Source organism: Nyctereutes procyonoides, unplaced genomic scaffold (genome assembly GCF_905146905.1).
Source record: "Nyctereutes procyonoides isolate TBG_1078 unplaced genomic scaffold, NYPRO_anot_genome, whole genome shotgun sequence".
Taxonomy (NCBI): Eukaryota; Metazoa; Chordata; class Mammalia; order Carnivora; family Canidae; genus Nyctereutes; species Nyctereutes procyonoides.
Genome location: NW_026575051.1, coordinates 4,976,463 through 5,002,612, shown reverse-complemented (window position 1 = coordinate 5,002,612; position 26,150 = coordinate 4,976,463). Strand labels below are relative to the sequence as shown.

Sequence of the window (26,150 nt, the reverse complement as noted above, 5' to 3'; positions counted from 1 at the left end):
GAGAAACGCCCGGTAGAGGGCTCCTGCCAGCGAGGCTTAGTCTAAAGAACTTTAGCTCAAACTAGCGCTTGCTTGCCGAGTGTCCTGAAAGTTGTCTTTTAGACAATTTGGATTGAAGGGGGGAAATGCTTTATTTTCTTGACCCTTTACCATTTACTTGTTGAATACAACTTCATTCTTGAGCTGGTAAAAGGAGCAGTTTCTGAGGTTTTCCTAGGTTACCTTTCTGAATATTACCACATGCGGGGTGGGGTGTGTGTGTAAGTGTGGGTCTTGGTGGCTACCTAATGTTTGAGATGAGCACGTAATGACTTTTATCAATGTAGCTAATGTGGTAGGTGACCTCACCGCTTGCTCCATTTCTGTCAACTGTCTTACGAAATTTTTTATTTTGTAAGGTGCTTGGTAGGTAACCTATGCATTTAAATGTGAGTTTATCTACATGTGTTTGTGTGTGTTTGCCTCTTGATTATCCACATATGGATTATTCCAAAACTAGTTTTTAATCCCAGATTGGTTTAATGGAAATAGCTGAGGAGCTAACCTGGTTCTTGTCTCCAGTGGGAATGTAAATGTTACATTTTTTTTGTATGTGCCTTAGTTTTGTTATTCCCTCTGGAGCTGATATGAATGTTATAAAACGTTTTATTTTCTGAGGTAGGGAGATGGTAATTTTATTATTTTCTGTATTGTTTAGGAATGATGTGTCCTGGTCACTCCACATGGAAATTAATTTTCTATTAACCTGAATAACCTGTCATTTGGGAGGAAAATATATCTAGGTGATATTCATTCATTCATTCAACGTGGGGCTTGAACTTACCACCCTGAGATGAAGAGTCGCATGCTTTACCAACTGAGCCAGCCAAGCACCCTGATAATATTATTTTTAGCACCAGATATTCATTACTTTTGGATTATCTATTTAGACGTATGCTTTATTTCTAAAGCCAAATATATGTGTTTTGGATTATCTGTTCCTCCTTCCTTCACTGCTGGATAATTTGTGTTCATTATTTACATTCACAAAAGCAAGTGAATAGCACAGATAATCTAGCAGTTTTACTGTATATTTCATCTTGTACAGGTTCTATGTATATGAAACTTTATGTAAATGAATCACCCTTGTTTACTTGTAGTTTCAGAGGTGCTTTATTTTTGTCTTCAGTTAATAGTTTTTCTTGACAATTTTACCTTTCTTATTTTTTAAGTAGCTGAAATGTCTAATTAACTTGGTTAGAATACTGTCAGAAGTTCAAGCCCCACCTAACTCAAGTAACTTTTTTTTTTTTAATTTATTTATGATAGTCAGAGAGAGAGAGAGAGAGAGAGGCAGGCAGAGACACAGGCAGAGGGAGAAGCAGGCCCCATGCACCGGGAGCCCGATGTGGGATTCGATCCTGGGTCTCCAGGATCACGCCCTGGGCCAAAGGCAGGCGCTAAACCGCTGCGCCACCCAGGGATCCCTCTAACTCAAGTAACTTGACTTTGCTCCCTGACTTCTGACTGCATTCCGGATTTCCAGTCATTTTGCAAAGGCAAACTAAGATTAGTATCTAATCTAGTTGGTTACTAGATTAGTCAGGGAGAAGGTCTGAGGAAGAAGTATGCCATAAATTTGGTCTTCATAGTGAGTCAGATCTGGTTTGAATTATGTTTTTGCCACTTTTAGCAATCTGACCTTGGAAAATTTAGTTAAGGAAATGGTCTTCTATGTTGTTATGACTGGCAGTTTAGTCATGGCAAAAACTGATTAAAAAGTTACAGAAGTTAAGCGTTTATTTATTTGTGTTTTTTTAATATTTTATTTATTCATTCATGAGAGATACAGAGAGAGGGAGAGGCAGAGACACACAGGCAGAGGGAGAAGCAGGCTCCATGGAGGAAGCCCGACTTGGGACTCCATCCCGCGTCTCCAGGATCCCGCCCTGGGCTGAAGGTGGCGCTAAACCGCTGAGCCCCCCGGGCTGCCCAAGTTAAGCATTTAAATGAAGAATTTTAGAAAACTTAGGAGTACAACTGTAACCACATCTTAGTAATTTAGTCAGTCATGTTGTGGTACCAGTGGAAAGGATTTCAGTCTACTAATTTCGTAGATCTTAAAACTAGAACCTACATACATGAAATAATATGTCCATGGAGCTGGAGCTGTTTGTAGTTGGATCAGAACTGGGATCCAGGGCTTCTACCTTCCAGGTCAGTGCTCTCTAGTATTTATTTCCTTTGGGTTCTTTCACTGTGCTGAAAGATTGGACTTTGGGGATTTCTAGTCTATTTTGAAGAATTTTGTCTCCATTTTACTTTTTCAGACACTGTACTCTTCTTTACCAACATATATCTGGGTCTGATATATCTATCCTAAAAGCCTCCAAGTGACATTGCTGTCTCCAAGTGACAGTTCCTTTTGATACGTCTGGGAGGACAAACAAGGTAGAAACTGAGCAAACTGGGTCTTCTTAATAAAGTACCTCAGGATGCCTGGGGTAAAGTTTTAAGTACCCTTTCATGGCCTACTGGCTAAAAGGGCACAATTCTCTGTTGTCTTTTGGTCATTTGGTTTTCAGTATATATACACTAATAGGTGTGTGCTTTTATCTGCCATAAGCTTTTATAATTTAACACATTTTATGTTTGCTTTTGGCATTTCTATGGAACATAATTCCAGAATGGATTTCTTTTTTTTTTTTTTTTAAGGTTTTTTATTTATTTATTTACGATAGTCACAGAGAGAGAGAGAGAGGCAGAGACACAGGCAGAGGGAGAAGCAGGCTCCATGCACCGGGAGCCCGATGTGGGATTCGATCCCGGGTCTCCAGGATCCCGCCCTGGGCCAAAGGCAGGCGCCAAACCGCTGCGCCACCCAGGGATCCCTAGAATGGATTTCTTATCTAATAATTGTATTACTTAGCTTAGGACGTTTGGACAGTAATTTTTAATTTCTTTGCAGTTAAAGAACTTCATGGGTTTAGTATAAATTTGGTAGTAAAATTATTTGAGCTGGAGAAGTGATTTTGCTCATATTTGATCTATGGAGTCAAAGGAGAGATGGCTTTATTTCCTAATTTTCCAAAAAAATGAAAAAAATATTTTAAACTAATTGTTACATTGAAAATTAAGAAGAAAAGATGGGGACACCTGGGTGGCTCAAGTGGTTGGGCGTCGTCTGCCTTTGGCTCCGGGCTTGATCCCGGGATCTGGGATCCAGTCTTGCATCGGGCTCTCTACAGGGAGCCTGCTTCTCTCTCTGCCTGTATCTCTGCCTTTCTCTCTCTCTCTCTGTCTTTCATGAATAAATAAATCTTAAAAAAAAAAAAAAGAAAAGAAAAGATGGTTGAAAATGTCTAACATTTTTATCCAGTTAGTAGAGTACATAAACTTGAAACATTTTTTTTTTAATTAAATGGTTTTGGATGCTTTTTACACTTAACAAAGTACCTTGGATCAGTTCTTTATAGTATAGCCTTACTATTCTTTTTTAAAGTGTGCCTCTTTCATGAGGCTTAGAAATGATTGTGTATGGGGCACCTGGGTGGCTCAGCTGGTTAAGCAAGCCTCCGATTCTTGATCTCAGCTCAGGGCTTACAGGTCTTGATTCCTTTTATTTTTTTAAGATTTTATTTGTTTATTCATGAGAGACACACAGAGAGAAGCAGAGACACAGGCAGAGAGAGAAGCAGGCTCCATCTAGGGAGCCTGATGTTCGACTCAATCCTGGGATTCCGGGATCACGCCCTGAGCCTAAGGCAGGCACTAAACTGCTGAGCTACCCAGGGATCCCCACAGGTCTTGATTTCAAAGTCGTGAGTTCAAGCCCTGCGTTGGGTTCCAGGCTGGGCATGGAGCCTGCTTAAAAAAAATTTTAAAAAGAAGAATAAATGATTCTGTGTCATGATACAGTGAGTAGCTTCATGTAGTATTCCATCATTCTGTTAATTGGATATATCATTATTTATATTAGCGCCTATTAATAAACAGTTTTTTAAAGATTTGTTATTTATTCATGAGAGACACAGAGAGAGAGGGAGAGGCAGTGTCAGTGACACAGTGGCTATGTCAGGGAGAAGCAGGCTCCACGAAGGGACCCCGATGTGGGACTCGATCCCAGGACTCCAGGATCATGCCCTGGGCTGAAGGCAGGCACTAAACGGCTGAGCCACCCAGGGATCCCAAACATATATTATTCATATATTCAAGACAAAAGTGGAATCATTGGGTATACTTTTTTCCCCAGCTACCATGGCATTAAATATTCCACATCCTTTTCAGTGTTCTAGTATACGTTGTTTCTAGTTCTTCACAATTCACAGTGAAGATAAATAAGCTTTTGGATAGCCATTGCTCATGTCAGTGATTATTTACTTAGGATAAATTCTTAGAAATGATATTACTGGTATATACATTTTAAAGGTTTTTAAATTTGGAGCGCCTGGGTGGCTTAGTTAAGTATCTGCCTTCGGCTCAGGACCAAACCCCGAGTCGGGGTGTCTTCGAGGTGTCTGTTTCTTCCTCTCTCTCTAACTCTCCCTATTTTTCGTGCTCTTTCTCACAAATGAATAAATAATAAAGGTTTTTAAATTTATGTCATCAACAAAGTTTTCTCCAGAGACATTAACTACTTAGGAATTAACTAGTTGAATTTTCCTAGTCATTAAATAATTTTTGAACATCTCCCATATCCCATGCAGTTTTCCATCCCTGTAATATGTCAGTGAAGGAAGAGCATCTTTGTCCTTGGAAACTTTATTTTCATGGAGGTGGGGGCAGAGAATAAATAATGTACATAACAAGTAAATTACGTGGCATGTAAGGCAATAAGTTGGAAAAATAGAGGAAGATAAGGCAAATTGAGAAGTGGAGAGGAGGTTGCAGTTTAAAATAGGGTAATTGAAGCCATACAGAGAAGATAACACCACGTAGGGAATGAAGGAAGACTGTTCCAAGCAAAGGGTTGGAAGTGGGAATATTCTTGCACATCCTGCTTGGCCAGTAGAACTGGGCAGTGTTACTTAAAACGTTTCCCAAATTTGGTAATTGATAAGGTATCTTGTTATAATTTCTGTTACAATAAGGTGGGCCATTTCTGTGATGTATTTATTGGCCTGCTCCTATCTTTTACCCATTTTTATATTGGATTGTTGATCATTTTCTTGATCTTAAGAGCTGTTTGTTAAGAATATACCTTTTGTCATGTGGCAGATTTATATTTCTCAGAATGTTGATAGCCTTTCTGATTTCATTTATAGTGTGTTTTTTACATACATTGATTTTTTTTTAAATGTGGCAAATCTGTCTTTTTTTTTTTTTAATTTTATGTATTTATTCATTCATGAGAGACACACAGAGAGGCAGAGACATGGGCAGAGGGAGAAGCAGGCTGCATGCAGGGAGCCCGACTTGAGACTCTATCCCAGGCCGCCAGGATCGCGCCCTGGGCTGAAGGCGGTGCTAAACCTCTGAGCCACCTGGGTTGCCCCAAATCTGTTTTTTCCTTTGCTTTTCATCTGAAAATTTCAGTGTCAATTATCATTAAATAAAGTTTTATATTTGTGATTCTATTGAAATATGTGGTTGCAAAATTGGATTTCTAGAATTGCAGTTGTCAGAAATCGTTTCTTGTTCTCTTTTCTTCCTTAGTAAGTTTATATAATGTTGGTAAATTTTGTTTACATTAGTCTTTCTGGTATAATGGAGAGTCCATTAATAGCAGAGGCTTGCCAAAATACTATGTTTCTTTAGAATATTTGAAACTGGCAATTTATGGAAGTGTCGAAGTGGTGGGTACTTAGAAACTCCTTTATTAAAAATGAAGAAAAGACAGGCTAGTCAACTGGACTCCGTTTTTACTATCTTTTTTTTGACATGGTGAGATAACTGTGGCAATGTTTTTTTCTCCTCCATCTTAGGGAGACTTCTTGCTCTATGTTCATCTGATCTTCTCTATCACTAATGGGAGATTAAGGACTCCTATATTGGCTAAAGTATTATTTTAATGTTTCTCTGACTGTAACTGAATTAATTCCAAACAAGTAAAAAAATTCGGATAGCCAAGAGGTTATTTTTGAACTCTTCATTTCCAATACAATGCAAATAATGATTTAGCTAAGGTGAGAAGATAACTAGATGTATTTGTAATCTTGGAGGGCTTTTTTTTCCCCATTGAATTTGAGATGCAGTTTTTTATTTATTTACTTATTTTTATTTTTTTAAGATTTTATTTATTTATTCATGAGAGACACAGAGAGAGAGGCAGAGACACAGGCAGAGGGAGAAGCAGGCTTCATGCAGGGAGCCTGATGTGGGACTCCATCCCGGATCTCCAGGATCACACCCCAGGCTGAAGATGGCGCTAAACCGCTGAGCCACCAGGGCTGCCCTATTTTTTTTTTTTTTTTTAAAGATTTTATTTATCCATTCATGAGAGACACAGAGAAAAAGAGAGAGAGAGAGACAGAGACACAGGCAGAGGGAGAAGCAGGCTCCATGCAGGGAGCCTGATGCGGGACCTGATCGCGGGTCTCCAGGATCACACCCTGGGCCAAAGGCAGCGCTGATCCACTGAGCCACCTGGGCTGCCCAGTTTTATTTTTTTAAAAAAAGATTTTATTTATTTATTCATGATAGTCACACAGAGAGAGACAGAGAGTCAGAGACACAGGCAGAGGGAGAAGCAGGCTCCATGCTGGGAGCCCGACGTGGGATTCCATCCCGGGTCTCCAGGATCGCGCCCTGGGTCAAAGGCAGGCGCCAAACCGCTGCGCCACCCAGGGATCCCGCCCAGTTTTAAATTACACCATTTTATATACCACGTAGGAATAAAACTACCACTTAAACTGATCATTCACTGTAAGATGCATCTTGATTTCAGACATATGGGTATGGTTGGGAGACCTATTTGTGTTTGAATTTGTGAAATGCAATACTTCCAATGAAGGGCTTGGCAGCATTTTGTCTTTTTAAAAGCTTTATTGTGGAAATTTTTAAATGTATGCAAACAAGAAAATGGCAAAAAAAAAAAAAACCCTTGTGTAACCATCTCAACTTTAACAGTTACCAACAATGGCTACTGTTTGATCCTTATTCCTTTCTACTCCCCCTCTTTATTTTATTTTATTTTATTATTTTATTTTTTAGTTAATTAATTAATGATTATTTATTTATTCATGAGAGACACAGAGAGAGAGAGGCACAGACACAGGCAGAGGGAGAAGCAGGCTCCATGCAGGGAGCCCGACATGGAACTTGATCCCGGGTCTCCAGGATCAGGCCTTGGGCTGAAGGCAGCTCTAAACCGCTGAGCCACCCAGGCTGCCCCCCTATTTTTTAATTTAATTTAATTTAATTTTATTTTATTTTATTTATTTTATTTTATTATTTCATTTTATTTTTTATTTTATTTTTTATTATTGTATTTTATTTATTTTTTTCCTCTATTTTAAAGCAAACCCCAGACATCATATCATTATGTAAGATACAGACTCTTAATTTTATTCTTTTTTTTTTTTTTTTTTTATTTGACAGAGAAAGAGCACAAGCAAGAGGAGTGGCAGGGAGAGGGAGAAGCAGGCTCTCAGCTGAGCAGAGAGCCTGATGGGGGCTCAATCTCAGGACCCTGGGATCGTGACCTGAGCCCACGGCAGTTGCTTAACTGACTGAGGCACCTAGGAACCCCAACTCTTTAATTTTCTAAACATAGCTACAGTATTATTTTCACACTTAAAAATTTTGAACCACGGTCTTCCCCCCCCCCCCCAAAGATTTTATTTATTTATTCATGAGAGAAGGCAGAGACATAGGCAGAGGGAGAAGCAGGCTCCTGGTAGGGAGCCCGTTGTGGGACTTGATCCCAGAACTCCGAGATCATGCCCTGAGTCGAAGGCAGATACTCAACCGCTGAGCCACCAAAGTATTAATATCAAATATCCAGTCAGGGTTCAAATTTTAATTTTGTTTGAATCAGGATTCATAAGGTCATTCATTATATTGCTATTTGAAAAGTCTCGGTCTTTTTTTGTTTGTTTTTTTAAGATTTTATTTATTCATGAGAGAGACAGAGAGAGAGAGAGAGAGAGAGGCAGAGACACAGGCAGAGGGAGAAGCAGGCTCCATGCAGGGAGCCTGACATGGGACTCGATCCTGGCTCTCCAGGATCATGCCCTGGGCAGAATGCGGCGCTAAACCGCTAAACCGCTGAGCCACCTGGGCTGCCCTCTCTTGGTCTTTTTATCTATAGGTTCTTCATGTTTTTTTTTTCCCCTGCCATCTTGTTTTTGCTAGACTGCTTCATAGATGATGATGTATATACTTCTACTAGGAAACACCTGCTGTCTTGTTAACTTTTTGTGATGTTAGCGACCACTGGTTATTGCCTAGATCCATTTTATTTAGGGTTGTAAAGTGTTAATATTCTGTTCTTTAATTTATTAATTGTATTGTTCTGTAAAGAGAAACTTTATCTCCTCTCTTTGGTTACCCAGAGAGACACTTCATATATGTAAGATGCAGGGTATATATTTGATAATTTCTGGTTTTCATATAATTAGAGTCCTAGCATCCTCCATAGTGATCAATAAAGATTTATTTTTTATTTTTTTAAAATATTTTATTTATTTATTCATGGGGGGGGGCAGGCCCCACGCAGGGAGCCCAATGTGGGATTCGATCCTGGGTCTCCAGGATCACGCCCTGGGCTGAAGGCGGCGCCAAACCACTGAGCCACCGGGGCTGCCCTATTTTATTTTTTTAAAGATTTTATTTATTCATGAGAGGCACAGAGAGAGAGAGAGAGAGAGAGAGAGAGAGAGAGAGGGGCAGAGACACAGGCGGAGGGAGAAGCAGGCTTTATGCAGGGAGCCGGACCTGGGACTCCATCCCAGGTGTCCAGGATCACACCCTGGGCTGAAGGGGGCGCTATACCGCTGAGCCACCCGGGCTGCCCTAAAGATTTATTTTATTTTTTTTATTTTTTTTTTATTTTTTATTTTTTTATTTTTTTTTAAAGATTTATTTTAATATAAACTCAACAGATTTAAACATTTGTGGTTCATTCCATTGTAGTTGGTTTTTTTTTCCTGGTACAACTTTATGGAGGTACAATTTACATACCATGAAATTCACCTGTTTTACATGTATAATTTAGTGGTTTTTAGTTTGGTTAGAGTTGTGTAACTATCACCATGATCTAATAAATTTGAAACATTTAAATCACCCCAAAAAGAAACCTGTACCCATTAGCAGTCACTCCTCATTACCCCCTAACAGTATTCTACCTCCAACCCTAGGCACTGACTAATCCACTTTGTGTCCCTAAATTTGCCTAGTCTGGACAGTTCATATATATGGAATCATACTAGTAAGTGGTCTTTTATTTATTCATGACAGAGAGAGAGAGAGAGGCAGAGACACAGACAGAGGGAGAAGCAGGCCCCATGCAGAGAGCTTGATCTGGGACTAGATTCTGGGTCCCCAGGATCACACCTTGGGCTGAAGGCGATGCTAAACCTCTGAGTCACCCGGGTTGCCCAGTATTCATGTATTTTGTAGCATGTATAGTTATTTTTAGTGATTGTCCCTTCTTTGGCCAGTTGGAGTCCCTTTGCAATGGCCTAGCCCCAAAGTCCATTTGACTCAGTCTAAGGCATCTTTGATAACTTTTTTTGCTATCTGGTATGACAATTTGTTCATATTTACCTTGTGGTACATTTTCTGCCTGGAGACCAGGAAATAGCCCTTTCTCTGAGAAGCTTTTTAGTGGGAAATGGCTTTTCAATATCACAATCTAGGCACTTCATGACTAACTCAGTAGGAAGAAGCACTTTGTTTCTAGGCTTTATTTGTGATTGGAGCTAGAAAATAAGTTGTGTTTTTTTCTTTTTTTAAAAAAAATCATGAGTTCATGTTATACTTAAAAATCAAAATAAATGACCCAGGGACTCTTTCCTTAATCTTCTTTGATTTTACATCTCCAGTCTTATTTTTTTTTAAACAATTTTTAAAATTTTTATTTATTTATGATAGACATACAGAGAGAGAGACAGGCAGAGACACAGGCAGAGGGAGAAGCAGGCTCCATGCACCGGGAGCCCGACGTGGGACTCGATCCCGGGTCCCCAGGATCGCGCCCTGGGCCAAAGGCAGGCGCCAAACCGCTGCGCCACCCAGGGATCCCACATCTCCAGTCTTTAACAATGAAAACCCCTAGTTTTCAACAGTATCAACATGATTAACTTGTTTTTCTTTTCCCATAGTATAAATACAAAATAGTCTCAGAATGACAATGCCAAATCTACCACCAGCAATATGATTATTGAGGAAAGCTAATGGTTTGTTGTTGTTTTATTGTTTTAAACCTTAGGGTATATTTCCCTAAGGGTATAGTCAAATGGCTGAGTTTTTTTTTTTTTTTTAAGATTTTATTTATTTATTAATGAGAGACACACAGAGAGAGAGAGGCAGAGACAGAGGCAAAGAGAAGCAGGCTCCTTGCAGGGAGACCTCAATCCCGGGTCTCCAGGATCGTGCCCTGGGCCGAAGTCAGGCACCAAAACCGCTGAACCAATCAGGCGTCCCAAATTAACTGAGTTTTAAAGTTACTTGGGCCAGTTCCTTCCTGTGTAATTATTATCTGGTTAACACAGATTTATTTGTCATTTTACATCATCTTCGGCATTTTTTTTTTTTTTTTAAGATTCCAAGTCTTACAGAATTTGGGTCACCTGTGTTCTTAATTTAAAATGAATATTGTGGGCAGCCCGGGTGGCCAAGTGGTTTAGCGCCGCCTTCAGCCCAGGGACTCTGATCCTGGAGACTCAGGATCGAGTCCTACGTTGGGCTCCCTGCATGGAACCTGCTTCTCCCTCTGCCTGTGTCTCTGCCTTTCTCTCGGTGTCTCTCATGAATAAACAAAATCTTTAAAAAATAATGATAAAAACAAAATTAATATTGTATGTAATTTGTAATTGTGTTGATTTATTTTTAGAATGTGGCTTAGAAGCATACTCTGAGTAAGCCAAAAGAGGATAGTGATTATTAGAATGTGTGGAGTAGGCCTCCTCCTTTATATCTGAAGAAGAAAAGACTTCTTAGCACTCACTTGTCCTGTGAGATGAGCCAAGTGTAACCAGATCTTCAGATTTTGTTTTTTCTTTTTTAAATATTTTATTTATTTATGAGAGACACAGAGAGGCAGAGACATAGGCAGAGGGAGAAGCAGACTCCCTGTGGGCAGCCCAATGTGGGACTCAATCCTGGGACTCCTGGATCAATGTGGGACTCAGGATACCCTCAGCCGAAGGCAGAAGCTCAGCCACTAAGCCACCCAGATGTCCCATCTTCAGATTTTTCAAGAGACTCTGGAAACCTTTGTTTTCATGTGATTCTCCAGATTATTTGTTTATAGCTATTTTGATTATTTTTTTCTTTTTCAATCATTGTAAACAAAAGTTCAGGGGCAGAATTTGGCTTCTAGTCTGGAGTTTGTAATCTCTGCCATAGATTCTGAACAGGGTGAGGGTTAGGCCTTAATAGGCCTAATTAATAGGCTTAATGCTATCTCAAGTACCCTTTCCTAAAGTTAGAGTAGACACAATTGTGGAAGAGCCCTGTGGTTCTGTGTACTCTTGCTGGAGAATTAACTTTGGGAATTTGAAAAAACCCCATGGTACCAGCTGTGTAGACTGGAGTATCTAGTTTTTCAATTCCTTTGACAAAATGATTTCAGAAAGTTATCAGAAGCCACAAAATAAGTTAAATATACTTTGTTCCTTTTCAGAGAAAATTCGTAGCACTGGACACAAAAGTCGGTTGGCAGGAGCTAGCTAAATAAAAATCATGTTCGGGGGATCCCTGGGTGGCTCAGTGGTTTGGCTCCTGCCTTTGGCCCAGGGCGAGATTCTGGAGTCCCGCGATCAAGACCCGCATCAGGTTCCCTGCATGGAGCCTGCTCTCTCTGCCTGTGTCTGCCTCTCTCTCTCTCTCTCTGTCTCTCATAAATAAATAAATCTTTAAAAAAAGAAAAAAAATAAAAATCATGTTCATTTGTCATGTGCTTTCAGTTGTATAGATGAAGATTAAAGTCAGGTGTAATGTGTTGCTCTTGGATAATATGTTTATTGGTGGCTTAAATACTTTGGACAATATGGATGGGTATTTTAGGACAGTTTGTAAAGAAGTTTGAGAATGTTTAATACAAAGGGTTTTTTGAAGATTTTTTTATTTTAAGTAATCTCTATGCCCAATGTGGGGCTTGAATTTAGAACCCCGAGATCAGTAGTTGCATGCCCCACCAACTGAGCCAGCCAGACGCTCCTTACTACATATTTTTACTACTATATATAGAAATTGTAACCAGTAGTGATGTACAAACATCAATGCCATTAAGTTTGGTGTTGGTAGGTACCATGAGCCACGTTGATGATCTTTGTGTATTTAATTTACTCAAATTCTAAAGTTTTTGTTCTGAGTGGCTAGACATTTTTTGAAAGGCTGCCAGAACTTTGGAGGTGATTTTGTGAACTTTTGTTTCCTGAAATACCAAGGTAGTCTTATTTTGTAACTGATTATAAATGTAATTTATGGCAACTGTATCTTCTCACTTTGCCTTTAATTGTGGTGCTGTTCCAGTTTGTGAATGTTCTTGAAAGTGTTTTTAACCAAGGAGTTTGATCAAAGATGTCAGGTTCTTTTTACAATGTGAGCTTGATGGCGAGGTCCCTTGATACTCCTTTTTCCTTCGACACCTACCTGTGCCTTTGAGAATAGGATTAACAGAAGTTGTATTTTGCATTTTTTCTTTGCTAATATTATTAATAATACAATGTGATTAAATTAGGTGACTTGTGCTCATGTTTCTAAGTGGAAGGTTAGTATAGGTACACGTTCTCTTTACCAAAAAGAGCTTGTCCATTTAAATCACACAGTCCTAGGTTTCAGCTTTCCTTCTACGCCATTGCTGGGTGAACTTGGACAATGTCATTTGACTTCCCCTGAGTCTAACTTGGCTTATCTGTAAATGCTGAGATTCTGAGGGTGAAGTTGTATATGAGTGCCTAGCCTAGCACTAACTAGAGTAAAGTGTTCTGGTGGTTACTCCCTTCCCTCCTCATGCTTTCTTCCTGACCTTAGGTGATTTTACCTTTTGACTTTTATGTGACATTTCTTACTATTATTATTCGTTATCAAACAAATGGTTTTAACTTCTCTGTTGGTGTTTCCTGTATATGAATCTCTAAATATAAAGTCTAATTTGGGGTATAATTGCCTAAAGATCAGGGTTCATTTATATTTAATTAATACTTGATAAACTTAGGCACTCAAACTTTTATTTTGATGGTGCCAAACCCTAGCTCCAGTTTAGGATTCCTGAGTTGAGATTACTACTTGAGTATGTCTCAGAAGTTAAGTTCAGCTTGTCAGTTTGCAAAAGAAAGAAATAGCTGTCAGGAAAAATATGTATGGAAAAGTAGTGGGAGAATTTGAGTTCTTATTGAGCTCTACTGTGTTTAGGTGCTGTAACTTAAAATAGTATCTTATTAAATTTTTGCATCAGATCAGGTACTTCAGAAGAAATACAAAGATGATTTCAAGTAGGGTCAGCTCTTCTCCTCAAGGGGAAATGAGCATACAGACAGGATTTTCTCTTTGTATTAGTTTCCTAGAGTTACTGTAACAATGTACCACAAACTGGGTGTCTTAACCCAAAGAAATTTATTGTCTCACAGTTCTGGGGGCTACAAGTCAGAAATCAAGGAATCAGCAACGTTGGATCTGTTTTAGGCTTCCGTCCTTGTCTTGAAGATGGCCATCTTCTCCCTCTGTATCATCTTCCCTCTGTGTCTTGATTTGTATCCAAATTTTCCCTTCTTTTTTTTTTCTTTTAAAATTTTTTTATTATTTATTTATGATAGTCATACAGAGAGAGAGAGAGAGAGAGAGAGAGAGAGGCAAAGACACAGGCAGAGGGAGAAGCAGGCTCCATGCACCGGGAGCCCCACGTGGGATTCGATCCTGGGTCTCCAGGATCGCGCCCTGGGCCAAAGGCAGGCGCCAAACTGCTGCGCCACCCAGGGATCCCCCAAATTTTCCCTTCTTAATAAAGACATTGGTTGTATTGGATTAGGGTTCATCCCAAGGACTTCATTTTAACTTGTTCACCTCTATAAAGATACTATCTCCAAATAAAGTCACATTCTGAGATATTGGAGGCTAGGACTCGGCGGGGGAGATACAATGCAACCCATAACACAGTCTCTAGAAGACAGTTCTCTATATAAGATGATCCTACAATTCTTCATTCCCCATAAGTCAAAAGAAATGAAGACTAAAGTTTACAAGTAAGTAAACTAGAGTTGCTAGGGTGCTTTCTCTGGTCAGCTTTTTAGTTTGTCTTTTGAAGCCAGAACTAAATCATTTCTAAGACCAAAAACCCAGTATCTTCAAATCAGTTCTTCCTCCTGGATTTCAGTTTTATTTTGATCAATTCCAGATTAAACTCCAGCATCTCTCAACTCTTCACTCAAATGTCACAATCCAATTTGAAATAATGACAATCTACTCTGTCCCCTTGCCTTAATTTTTCTTCATAGCCCTTGTTGTAGTCTGGCATTCTAGAACATGTATCTCCTTGAGATACATTGAGATAGGACTTTGCTGGGACTTTGCTGACCCAACTTTAGCTATTCATGGCAGAAACTCAAGAACCAGATAGATTCAGATATTGAGGGCTATTTTTTGTTACCCCATGCTCAAATGTAAACATGATGAAGACCGTGGATTACTACTTCTTTTTTTTTGCTCATGGCTGCATTTCCAGTGCCTAGAAAAGTGCCTGACACAAATACTTAGTAAAAATTAGTTGGCTAACGAACAGATGATTGCTTATTTGTTTTCCTTTATTCCTACACGCAATGCTAAAATTTATGTATCAGTCCCCTGTACTAAGCATAGGATAAGCATAAAGTCTATGTTCTCTATAACGTAGATTTTTTTCCCCTGTCCTCTCTTTATCCACTGGGCTGAAGAACAAAGCTTCCTGAATTTGCGGTTTATCCAAAGTCCTGGAGCTCTGGTAAACTAAAGAGCCAGGATCAAACCTAAGTCTCTTGGCATCAGAGGCCTTGCTTATAACAACTACATTTCCAGTGTCTCCTGTATCTTTGGTTTCTACTTCTGTTACCTTTTACCACCTTCTTGACAAAAGAATTTTTCTAAAGCGCTGTTTTTATAAGGTCCCTTTTGCTGCTTACCTGTTTTGATTACTTCCACATAAAATAAGTCAGTGCTGGGACATTTAAGGCTCTTTGCAGTCTCCTTCCATTAAGGGACTGGTTTGGGGTGTAATGGACAAACGAAGGGTGGTAATACCTAGGGATGAAAGAGAAGATAGATACATGCCTTATGTGTATCCCTTTTCTAGGCATTTGGGATGCAGACATTGAGCAAAATAAAGTCTGTCCTCATGAGACTTATATTCTGGGATCGTGGGAAGACAAGAAAATGTCAAGTGCTGAAGAAAAATAGAGCAGGGTAAGTGGGTGGAGGGGAGAGCATGCAACCACCTGCTATTTTAAATAGGAGTGTTGAGAAAGTTCTCTGAAAAGGCAACTAAAGAGATATGGTCAGAGATGGGTTTGGGGGCAATGAAAAATTGGATCATGAAAGGCTGTTGTGAAAGCATCTGTTTTGAATGTAGTAGTTGCCTGGTATTGGTGCTTTTTTACAGATCATTTGTGTTTTTGTTTTCTAAATATAATGAAGTCTAAAATGCTGTCTACGGAAAACCAGGCTGCTGGGATTGGGAGATCACTGAGTGCCATCTAGTGGCTGTTTATCATAGACGTGGGTGAGCCTTCCAGACAACAAGGCTCTACAGTAGTTTTGCTAGCTCAGTCATGTAAATGGAAAATGTGCATGCCTGAAGAAAACTTTTGTTTTTGAACTATTTAAGAGTGAGTTACATACATTGACCCCCATACCCCTAAATACTTCATGTATTGCCTTAGAACAAGAATGTTCCCTTATATAACCAGAATAAGAAATAAAACATTGATACAGTATTATTACTTAATTTGGATCTTTTTCAAATTTTGCCAACTGTCCCAACGTCTTTATAGAAATAAAGGTTTTTTTTTTTTCCTGGCCTAGTATCTAACCCAGGAACATGCATTGCATTTTGTTTTTAAGTCTCTTAAAACTAGAATAGTTCCATAGCCTGCCTTTGTCTTTCCTAACATTGATATTTTTAAAGAATATAGGGTATTTTCTAAAAAAAAAAAAAAAAAAAAAAAAGAATATAGGGTATTTTCTAGAATGTCCTTCAGTTTGGGTTTGTCTGTTTCTTCATGATTCAGGTTATGCATGTTGGTACCACCTAAGTAAATTGTATCTTCCTTGGTGCATCACATCAACAGACACATTATATCTGTCCCAGTATGGGTAGTGTTACCTTTGATTGCTTGGTTAGGTAGTGACTACCAAGTTTCTTCAGCATAATGTTTTTCTCCTTTGCAAATCATAAATTCTTTGTGGAGAGATACTTTGACCTGTGTAAATAACTTTTTCCTCATTGAAAATTCACTGTTTTAGTATCCTTGTTGATTCTTGCCTAAATCAGTTATTATGACAGTTTTTTTTTTTAAATTTTATTTATTTATGATAGTCACAGAGAGAGAGAGAGAGAGGCAGAGACACAGGCAGAGGGAGAAGCAGGCTCCATGCACCGGGAGCCCGATGTGGGATTTGATCCCGGGTCTCCAGGACCGCGCCCTGGGCCAAAGGCAGGCGCCAAACCGCTGCGCCACCCAGGGATCCCCTATTATGACAGTTGTAAATGGTGATTACCAAATGATTCTCCCATTTCCTTCTATAGTTACTGGTCAGCATTCTGTTACTACAAAAAACTTTCCCCCTTCCTTATTCAACATTGGTATGATCTTAGGGAGTCTGTTTTATTCAGTCAATTTTAATCCAGTACCATCATTATTTGATGCTCATACTCTTTCATATTTGGTCAGTGGGAGCCTCTTCAAGCTGGCACCTTGTCTTTCAACAAGTCTCCTGCATTCTTTGAACACTTACATACTCTAGCACAAAGTGTTCCAAGTTCATCTTGTACTTTGTTGCAACCCTGGGATCAGTCCTTTCTCTAAGGAGCCCTGGTTCCTTTTAGTAAAGATTGGTATTTAGAAACCAATATTAGGGTATGATTTTAAGGTCCTCAAAATTTTATGTTGGACAGTATGTTGGCATACTAGTAGGTTTCTGTGACATCACAGTCAGTCCTTTATTTCCAATGAAAATCTCAGGTGGCAGAACCTGTGATGATCTCACACCTTTGGCATTACTCTACATTGAGTAGGCTACTGAAGCGATGGTAATTAATGTCGTAGTGAAGCTCCATATTTCTATTCTTGAAATAGTACATTGTAGAATTTGTTATTAATAAGTCCTCTAAAATATTGAATACATGAAGATTCATTTAAATAATAATTAGTTCTCCCTAAATTAATACATAAATGTCCTATCTAGTAACATATTCTGTGAAGAACTAAAGCGGATTTTAAGCTTCATGGAAAAATACGAATGTAAGAATAATAAAAATTGTGAAAAGTGTAATAGTAAGGGGTGCCTGGGTGGCTAGGTCAGTTAAGAGTCTGCCTTAGGCTCAGGTCATGATCCCAGCCCCACATTTGGTTCCCTGCTCAGCAGGGAGCCTGCTTCTCCCTCTGCTCTTCTCTCTGTGCTCTCTTTCTGTGTCAAGTAGATAAAACTTGAAAAAGTGTAATAATAAGAATGTGGTGGGAACTGCCCAGGTATTTTAAATGCTATGAAGTTATAATAATTAAAATTGCTTGATACTTATCCTTGAATAAACAAGATGGTGGAACAGAACAGAGAATCCAAAAAGGCAGTAAATGCATGGGAATTTAACACCATAAAAGTTGTATTTCAAATGAATTCAGAAAAAATGGATTCCAACTGCTATTGGAATAACTAGGGTTAAAAAAAAATTATTCTTGCCCTTAACACAATTAGTTAGAGGTGGGGACCACCTGGGTGGTGCCCAGAGCTTGAGCGTCTGCCTTCGACTTAGGGCGGGATCCTGGAGTTCCAGGATCGAGTCCCACATCGGGCTCCCTGCATGGAGGCTGCTTCTCCCTCTGCCTGTGTCTCTGCATCTCTCTCTCTCTCTCTCTCTCTCTCTCTCTCTCTCTCTGTCTTTCATGAATAAATAAATAAAACCTTTTAAAAAAAGAATTACTTAGAGGTGGATCAAAGATTTAAACATTAAAAAAGAAACCATGAACACATAAGAAAAAATGTGAAAGTTAAAAGCGAAATCATCTTAGAAGCTGGCAGGCCCCCTACGCATGACCAAAAGCTGTATATATAAAGATTGAAATATTTTATCTCATAAGAATAAAAAGTGTATGCATGACAAAAAGAAAAAAGTCAGGAGAATCAAAACCAAAAAATACCAGGGAAAAAATACTTTTCAACCTGTGCTCAAAGTACGATGTTCATTTGACATGCAACAAGGTTTATTTGTTAGTGTTTGTGTTTCATTTTGAGTTCTCTTTGCATTCTGGTTGGTTTTATTTTTTTATTTTGGGAGCCAGACAACACACTACGTGTGGTTCTGAAGATCCAGAGCTATACAAAGAGTTCTATTCAGAAGTGCACTTCCTTCCCATCCCAGATCCCCCAGATCCCTCTTTTTCCACCTCTTTCCATTGCCCATTGTTGTTTTAGTTCTCTCTTATTCCTGTGCTTTATTTTGCACAGGTGAGGAGGTATGTGTATTTGTTTTAATACCCTTTTCTTTCTTCCCTGGAGGTAGTGTACTATAGATACTCCTTTGCACTCTCCTTTTTTCATTTGGCTGTATGTCTTGGTTATCTATTACCTTATATCAGTTCATAAAGAACGTCATCCTTTTTTTTTTCTTTTGCAGCTGCATAGTGCAGAGTCCCCCATTGGGCTCCCTGTACAATGTCCCTCAATTGTGTGCATATAATGCACTGTATTCAGCCACTCCCATGTATGGGCATTTAGGATGTTTTCAATATTTTATGATTACAAACAAGACTGCAGTGAATAGCCTTTTGTAAATGTATTTCCAATTTGTTGAAGGTGTATCTTTCAGGACAGATTCCTAGAATTGGATTGCTGGGTTGGAACCCAAGTAGATTTATCATTTAAGTATTACCAGTTTCCTTTCAGCAAGATTGTACTATGCACATTCTCACTAGTATAAGAGTGCTCATTTTCCAACTGCTTCACCAACAGAATGTGTTGTAATTTTTTGGCAGTCTGATAGATGAGACATGTTACCTCAGTAATGAATTTACATTTCTCTTTCAGGGTGTTTGACCTTTTTAAAAAATATGTGTGGAGTGTCATTTTTATCTTTTTGTGAGTTCTCCATTCAACTTTTTTTGAAAAAAATTTTAAACCTGTAGTAAAGTTGAAAAAAAAATGGTATGATAACCTAGAATTCTTCTCCTGTTACTGTTACTTGCTGCTGACATTTTGCCATGTTTTCTTCCATCTTTCTATAACAAAGTACACAATTTGATGATTTGGCAGCTAGCTGTATGCATCCATGAAACCACCACCAAAGTACACAAAATTTCATTGTGTCCAGAAGTTTCCTTATGCTCCCATCCCTTCCTATACTGTTGCCCCCAGGCAATGACTGCTCTGTTCTCTGACATTATACATCAGTTTACCTTTTCTAGAGTTTTATATAAATGTAAATACACAGCATGTATTCTTTTTTAAAAATATTGCTTATTTATTTATTCATAGAGACACACACAGAGAGAGAGAGAGAGAGAGAGAGAGGCAGAGACCCAGAGACCCAGGCAGTGGGAGAAGCAGACACCATGGGGAGAGCCTGACATGGGACTCCATCCAGGGTCTCTAGGACCCTGGGCTGCAGGCAGCGCTAAACCACTGGGCCACCGGGGCTGCCCAGCATGTATTCTTTTGTATTTGGCGTCTTTTATTCAGCATAATGATTTTGAGATGCATCCATGCTTTATGTGTATCGGTAGTTTATTTCTTTTTATTACTGCACAGTATTCCAGTTTATGGATATACCACAGTTTGTTTATCCATTCACTTTTTGTTTTTTTTTTAATTTTTTTTAAAATTTATTTATGATAGTCACAAACAGAGAGAGAGAGAGGCAGAGACACAGGCAGAGGGAGAAGCAGGCTCCATGCACCGGGAGCCCGACATGGGATTCGATCCCGGGTCTCCAGGATTGCACCCTGAGCCAAAGGCAGGCGCCAAACCGCTGCGCCACCCAGGGATCCCTGTCCATTCACTTTTTGATAATCATCTAGGTTGTTTCCCGTTTTTGGCCTTTATGAAATAAAGCTGTCGACATGGTAAATTTGATGCTGAAACATTTGGAAGTTGCAGATCTCATGACACATCATCTGTATATACTTCAAGATACTCTCCTAAGAATCACATTTTCCTTTAATAAAAGCAATAATGTTATTATACTGATAATGATCACACTTAAGAAAGTGAATATTAATTCAATATCATCTAACACTCTGACCATATTTTGATTTTCCTATTATCTCAAATATGTCTTTTTTTAAAAATTTTTTATTTATTTACTTGTTTATGAGAGAGAGAGAGAGAGAGAGAGGCAGGCAGGCAGAGACACAGGAGGAGGGAGAAGCAGGCTCCTTGCTGGGAGCCCGACATGGGACTCGATCCCGGGACTCCAGGATCGCCCCCTGGGCCAAAGGCAGGCACTAAACCACTGAGCCACCCAGGGATCCCCTCAAATATGTCTTTTAACCTTTTTTTTGGATCTAGGATTTAGTCAAGAGTTTAAGCATTATATTTAGTTACGTCTCTTCAACTTTAGTTATGTCTTATTCTGCATAAGGAGATATTCCAGATTCTTTATGCTTTCTCTGCCCAAGACTGGAATCACCTATTGCTCCAAAGAACCCCTTTGTGCTTTTTAGTGAGGAATTATGTATGGAAATGAGGGTCTAGGTGCTGGTCCTGCTCATTGCTATTAGGATTCTGTTGTTTCTAGGCTTTTTCAGCAGGCATAGAGGGTAAAGGTAGGAAATATATTTAAATATATATATGTGTGTGTGTGTGTGTGTGTATATATATATATATATATGCATGCAGAGAGAGAAGCAGGCTCTCTGCAGGGAGCCTGACATGGGACTCAATCCTGGGTCTCCAGGATCAGGCCCTGGGCTCAAGAGGGCGCCAAACTGCTGAGCCACCCGAGCTGCCCAAGAATAAAGTTTCTATGAATTTGTGTATAAATCTTTGAACATATCTTTTCATTTCACTAGGATTGGACCTGGGAGAAACCTCAAAATGTTTTCTTAACAAGAAAGCATTCCTTTTCATGGAAATCGGTAGATAATATAAAAACTTCTGTAAAATTGAAAGATGATTATGATTTATTAATAGGTGTCAAAGAAATAAGTCTTTTCAATTCAGTAAACTTTTGAATGCCTATGAAATTAGGTCATATGCAAAACAAAAATCGATAAGACACAGTCCCTGTCCTTGTGAAAATTACAGCTTAGTTTCAGATTGGTGAGGGCAAAGAAAAATTAATATTATTACACAGATATTCTAACTGCTGAGTAACCCTGGTTTGCCAGGTGTCAGAAAAACACTTTTTATTGGGGTGCTTAGATGGCTCAGTCCTTTAAGTGTCGGACTCTTGATTTTGGCTCAGGTCATGAGATCAAGCGCCCCGAATTGGACTCACACTGAATGTAGAGCCTGCTTGAGATTCTCCTGCCCACCCAACCACCTTGCCCACTCTAGTACATGTGCGTGCACACACATGCGTGCATTCTCTGTCTCTAAAAAAAACACACAAAACACACTTTTCATTATTGAATACACCTATACTAGGTTTCTATAAGCCACAAGAAAATCATTTATTAATTTATAGTTAACACCATGTCAAGAAAGTGCTCATTTAATGCTTTCCTGTGTATCCCACTTTTTTATGTTTGAGGTTGTTAATCACAGAAACTTAAATTTTCGGAAAATTAGAAATAACAATGCATCTGTGTGGAATATTAATGTTTTTAAGTATAATAATGGCTATAAAATGTTTAATAAAATATATATAAAACATAAGACAGTTTGATTCTATCCTAATCCTTTATCTCAGTGATGAGAAATTTCAAAAATCTAGAAAAGTTGGAAGATAGCATAATAAATACTTTGTATATTTGGCTATTTAGGTATATTACTTAGGTATATATGTATCTATTATATTGATATGTACATGTAGACATATACATATAAATTATTTTTGGCTGAATTATTTGAAAGTAAGCTGCAGAAACCATGATACCACACTTGATCTTAGCCAAAAGGCCAAGAAGCGATGCAACCATGATAACATATCCCTAAATACTTCAGCTTGTTCCTCAGAAGAATAAGGATGTTCTTTTACATATTTTTGTCAGCTGCAGTAATGGTATTATGGTTAGCAGTAATTCCTCAGTATCATCTTACAGCCAGTTAATAGTCATATCTCCCCAGTTGCCTAATAAATGTCTGCTGTTTAAATCTTGATTAAAACAAGGTTCTCGGGATCCCTGGGTGGCGCAGCGGTTTGGCGCCTGCCTTTGGCCCAGGGTGCGATCCTGGAGACCCGGGATCGAATCCCATATCGGGCTCCCGGTGCATGGAACCTGCTTCTCCCTCTGCCTGTGTCTCTGCCTGCGTGTCTCTCTCTCTCTCTCTCTCTCTCTCTCTCTCTCATAAAAAAAATAAAAAAAATTTAAAAAAAATAAAACAAACAAAAAAAAAATAAAACAAGGTTCTCCTATTTTAGAGGTGTATGTTTATCTCTTCATCTAAAACCATCTCCCTCCCCTCCACTACCCCAATAACTGAATTTCTTTTTTTTTTTTCATATTTTCTTGGAAAATATCCCACATTCTGGATTTAACTTGTTCTCTCTCCATTGTATTTTCTTAAAACTGGAAGTTCAGACTAAAAGATTGATTAGGTTTTAGTTAAATATTTTGTTGAGAGTAATCAAGATGCTGTATACTGCATATTATTGTATCATTTGTTTTTTTTTTTAATTTTTTTTTATTATTTATTTATGATAGTCATACAGAGAGAGAGAGAGGCAGAGACACAGGCAGAGGGAGAAGCAGGCTCCATGCACCGGGAGCCCGACGTGGGATTCGATCCCGGGTCTCCAGGATCGCGCCCTGGGCCAAAGGCAGGCGCCAAACCGCTGTGCCACCCAGGGATCCCTGTATCATTATTTGTTTTTTTTTTTTTTTTCCTGTATCATTATTTGTAATGGGAAGTTTGACCATATGGTTATTGGAATCTAGTTTTTAAATAATTTTTAAGGTAAAACCGTGTTACAATGTACATCCCCTTTGATTACACTAGAAAACATTAATATTTGTGAATGTATTGAACCTGATGGCTTTCTCTGTCCCTCAAACAGGAGAGTGAGTTTTTATTTTCTCGCATACTTTCTCCTGGACTGCTATTTTCAGTAGTGCTTAAAGAACTAGACAGGAAGTATAATGGCTTTATTTCTGGATCAGCAATGCAATTTTCTTTTTTGGGTGTTTTTGCAATTTTGTTCTATATTCACATGTACTTTGGTAAAATATTCAAAATAACTTTTCTTCCATTATGTACATACCCATTACGTAAAGTAATGGTAGAGTTTGTTTGTTTGTTTGTTTGTTTGTTTATATAATGGTAGAGTTTAATATCCTTGTGTTTTAATTAGACTGAAACAAGGAGGCTTGGTCTTTTTGGTATTACTAATTTGAAAAGTAGGGGTGTATGAACTTTTTTAAGGTTGATATTTTTGTTGTTTAAGACCTATTGCTTTGGGAGTCCTGGGTAGCTCATGGTAGAGCGTCTGCCTTTGGCTCAGGGCATGATTCTGGAATCCCAGGATTGAGTCCCACAGCTGGCTTCCTGAATGGAGCCTGCTTCTCCCTCTACCTGTGTCTCTGCCTCCTGCTTTTCTCTCTGCCTGTGTATCTGCCTCTCTCTCTGTGTGTATTAGAGACATACTCATGAATACTCTCTCTCTCATGAATAAATAAAATCTTTAAAGAAAAAAAAACCTATTCTTTTAAATCTGATCCCTCTTTGGAGAGGGAAGATTGTAACGTGGCTTATGGGTTGAAACTTCTAAACTATATTCTTTTGGAGTGCAGAAACTGTCTTAGATTGGAGCTGTCACTTGCCTTTTCTAGGTAACATATAATAATTTGAAGTCAAGAGATATTTTAAGGTTATTGTTACCAGCAAATTGTTGCATAGTTGTGAATGAGTTGACTATCTCCCAATAGAATAAAGAGGAGGAAAATCACATAATAAGACTTTTTTTTCTTCCAGTCCTTTTTCTACTTTTGATGAACAATTACCCTCCCTTGAGAGAAGCAACAAAATTGTTTGCTGGCATGTCAGTGTTTGATAAGCATTAAGCACAGATGAGCACAGCTAAGCAACTTCATAATTATAAGAAAAACCCCCCATTTCTCTTTCTGTATCAGAGTGCTTTTCGTGTACATGATCACACAAGAAGCTTTACTGAACTAATTATAAATATAAATATATATTTTTAACTGTCAAGCAACAAAAGAAGATCCCTTATTTATTGACAGGGATAGCCTATAGAAACCGTGCATCCATGGCTTTAAGTATCCTAGTAAGTGATGATTCAGTGCCAAGGCCCATCACTTTGGCACTCTAAAAAGAAAAGAAAAAAAAATTTTTTTAAGTCCAGAGAGTTTTTTTTTTTAAAAGATTTTATTTATTCATGAGAGATACACAGAGGCAGAGACATAGGCAGAGGGAGACGCAGGCTCTCCATGCTGGGAGCCCAATATGGGACTTGATCCCAGGACCACGGGATCACTCTCAGAGCCAAAGGCAGACTGCGCTCAACCACTTAGCTACCCAGGCGTCCCTCCAGAGAGTATTTTTCTCTCAAATAGTATCCTGTCTTAAAATTAATTTTATTTGGGTTATATGCATGTACCTTTCTCCCAGAACTTTAAAGTTGCATTCCTCAGAGTCACTGCCAATATTTGTTAATATCAAACTGTCACAGAGAGGAGCTCCAGCCAAAGAGACTATCCAAATTTCTCTATTTGAAATAATAGTATCTGTTGCCAGACAACTATCCTAAGCCTTTTATAAGTACTGCTAACTCATTTCATGCTCATAGCAACCTCATAAACTTAGTGCTTTTATTTTTATGACTTTATAGGTAAGGAAACAGATTAAGTTACTTGCCTAAGATCAGATGGAATAAAAGCAAAGCCAAGATTTGATGACAAACATGTTATGCTGCAGTCCATGCTTTTACACTCTGTATTATAATGTCTCATAAGATGTGATAGTTGGCATTGAGGTTCTGGAAGAGTGGAGACAACAGGGCACATATGTGTCTATAGAATCAAAGGTCTTACGGTCAATTCATATAGAGGAGAATCTTCTTTCTTTTTCTTTTCTTTTTTTTTTCTTTTTAAAAAATATTTATTTGAGACAAAGCACAGGCAGGCAGAGGGAGAGGGAGAAACAGACTCCCCACTGAGCAGGGAGGGCAATGTGGGGCTTGATCCCAGGACTCCAGGATCCTGACCAGAGCCAAAGGCAGGTGCTTAACCGACTGAGCCACCCCAGTGCTCCTGTTTTCTTTTTCTACATAATCTGAATTGCCATGAATTCCCTTATGTTGTCCTTTAGTCTTATTGGGACTATGAAGATGCAGAAATAATGCTAATAACTCCTTTTTCTTTCCCTGCATGTGTTAATATACAATGTTTTTGTTGTCATTTTTTTTGTTTTTGTTTTGTTTTGGAAAATCTGAACTGGAGCCAGAGGTCAAAAGGTGCTAAGAGGGAGGTCTTAGGGAAAACACGTAGACAAGAAGGTAGGTATGGGACACTGGAAAAATGTGATAGTATGATAAACTGGCTATTTAAAAAAAGATAGTAATATATACTTTAGAAGTTCATTGCACAGAAACATTTTAAGGAATAGTAAATATTTAAAATGGAAGGTATTGGGACACCTGGGTGGTTCAGTGGTTTAGCACCTGCCTTTGGCCTGGGGCATGATCCTGGAGTCCTGGGATC

At 38.7% G+C, this 26,150-nt stretch overlaps 1 protein-coding gene and 1 pseudogene across 1 annotated transcript in view; one reads left to right on the top strand and one right to left on the bottom strand.

Moving 5' to 3' along the window:
* Nucleotides 1-26,150, top strand: part of SRPK1 (SRSF protein kinase 1) — an 87,262-nt gene that overhangs the window by 1,431 nt on the left and 59,681 nt on the right.
* LOC129513217 (U2 spliceosomal RNA) lies at nt 22,268-22,401 on the bottom strand (annotated as a pseudogene).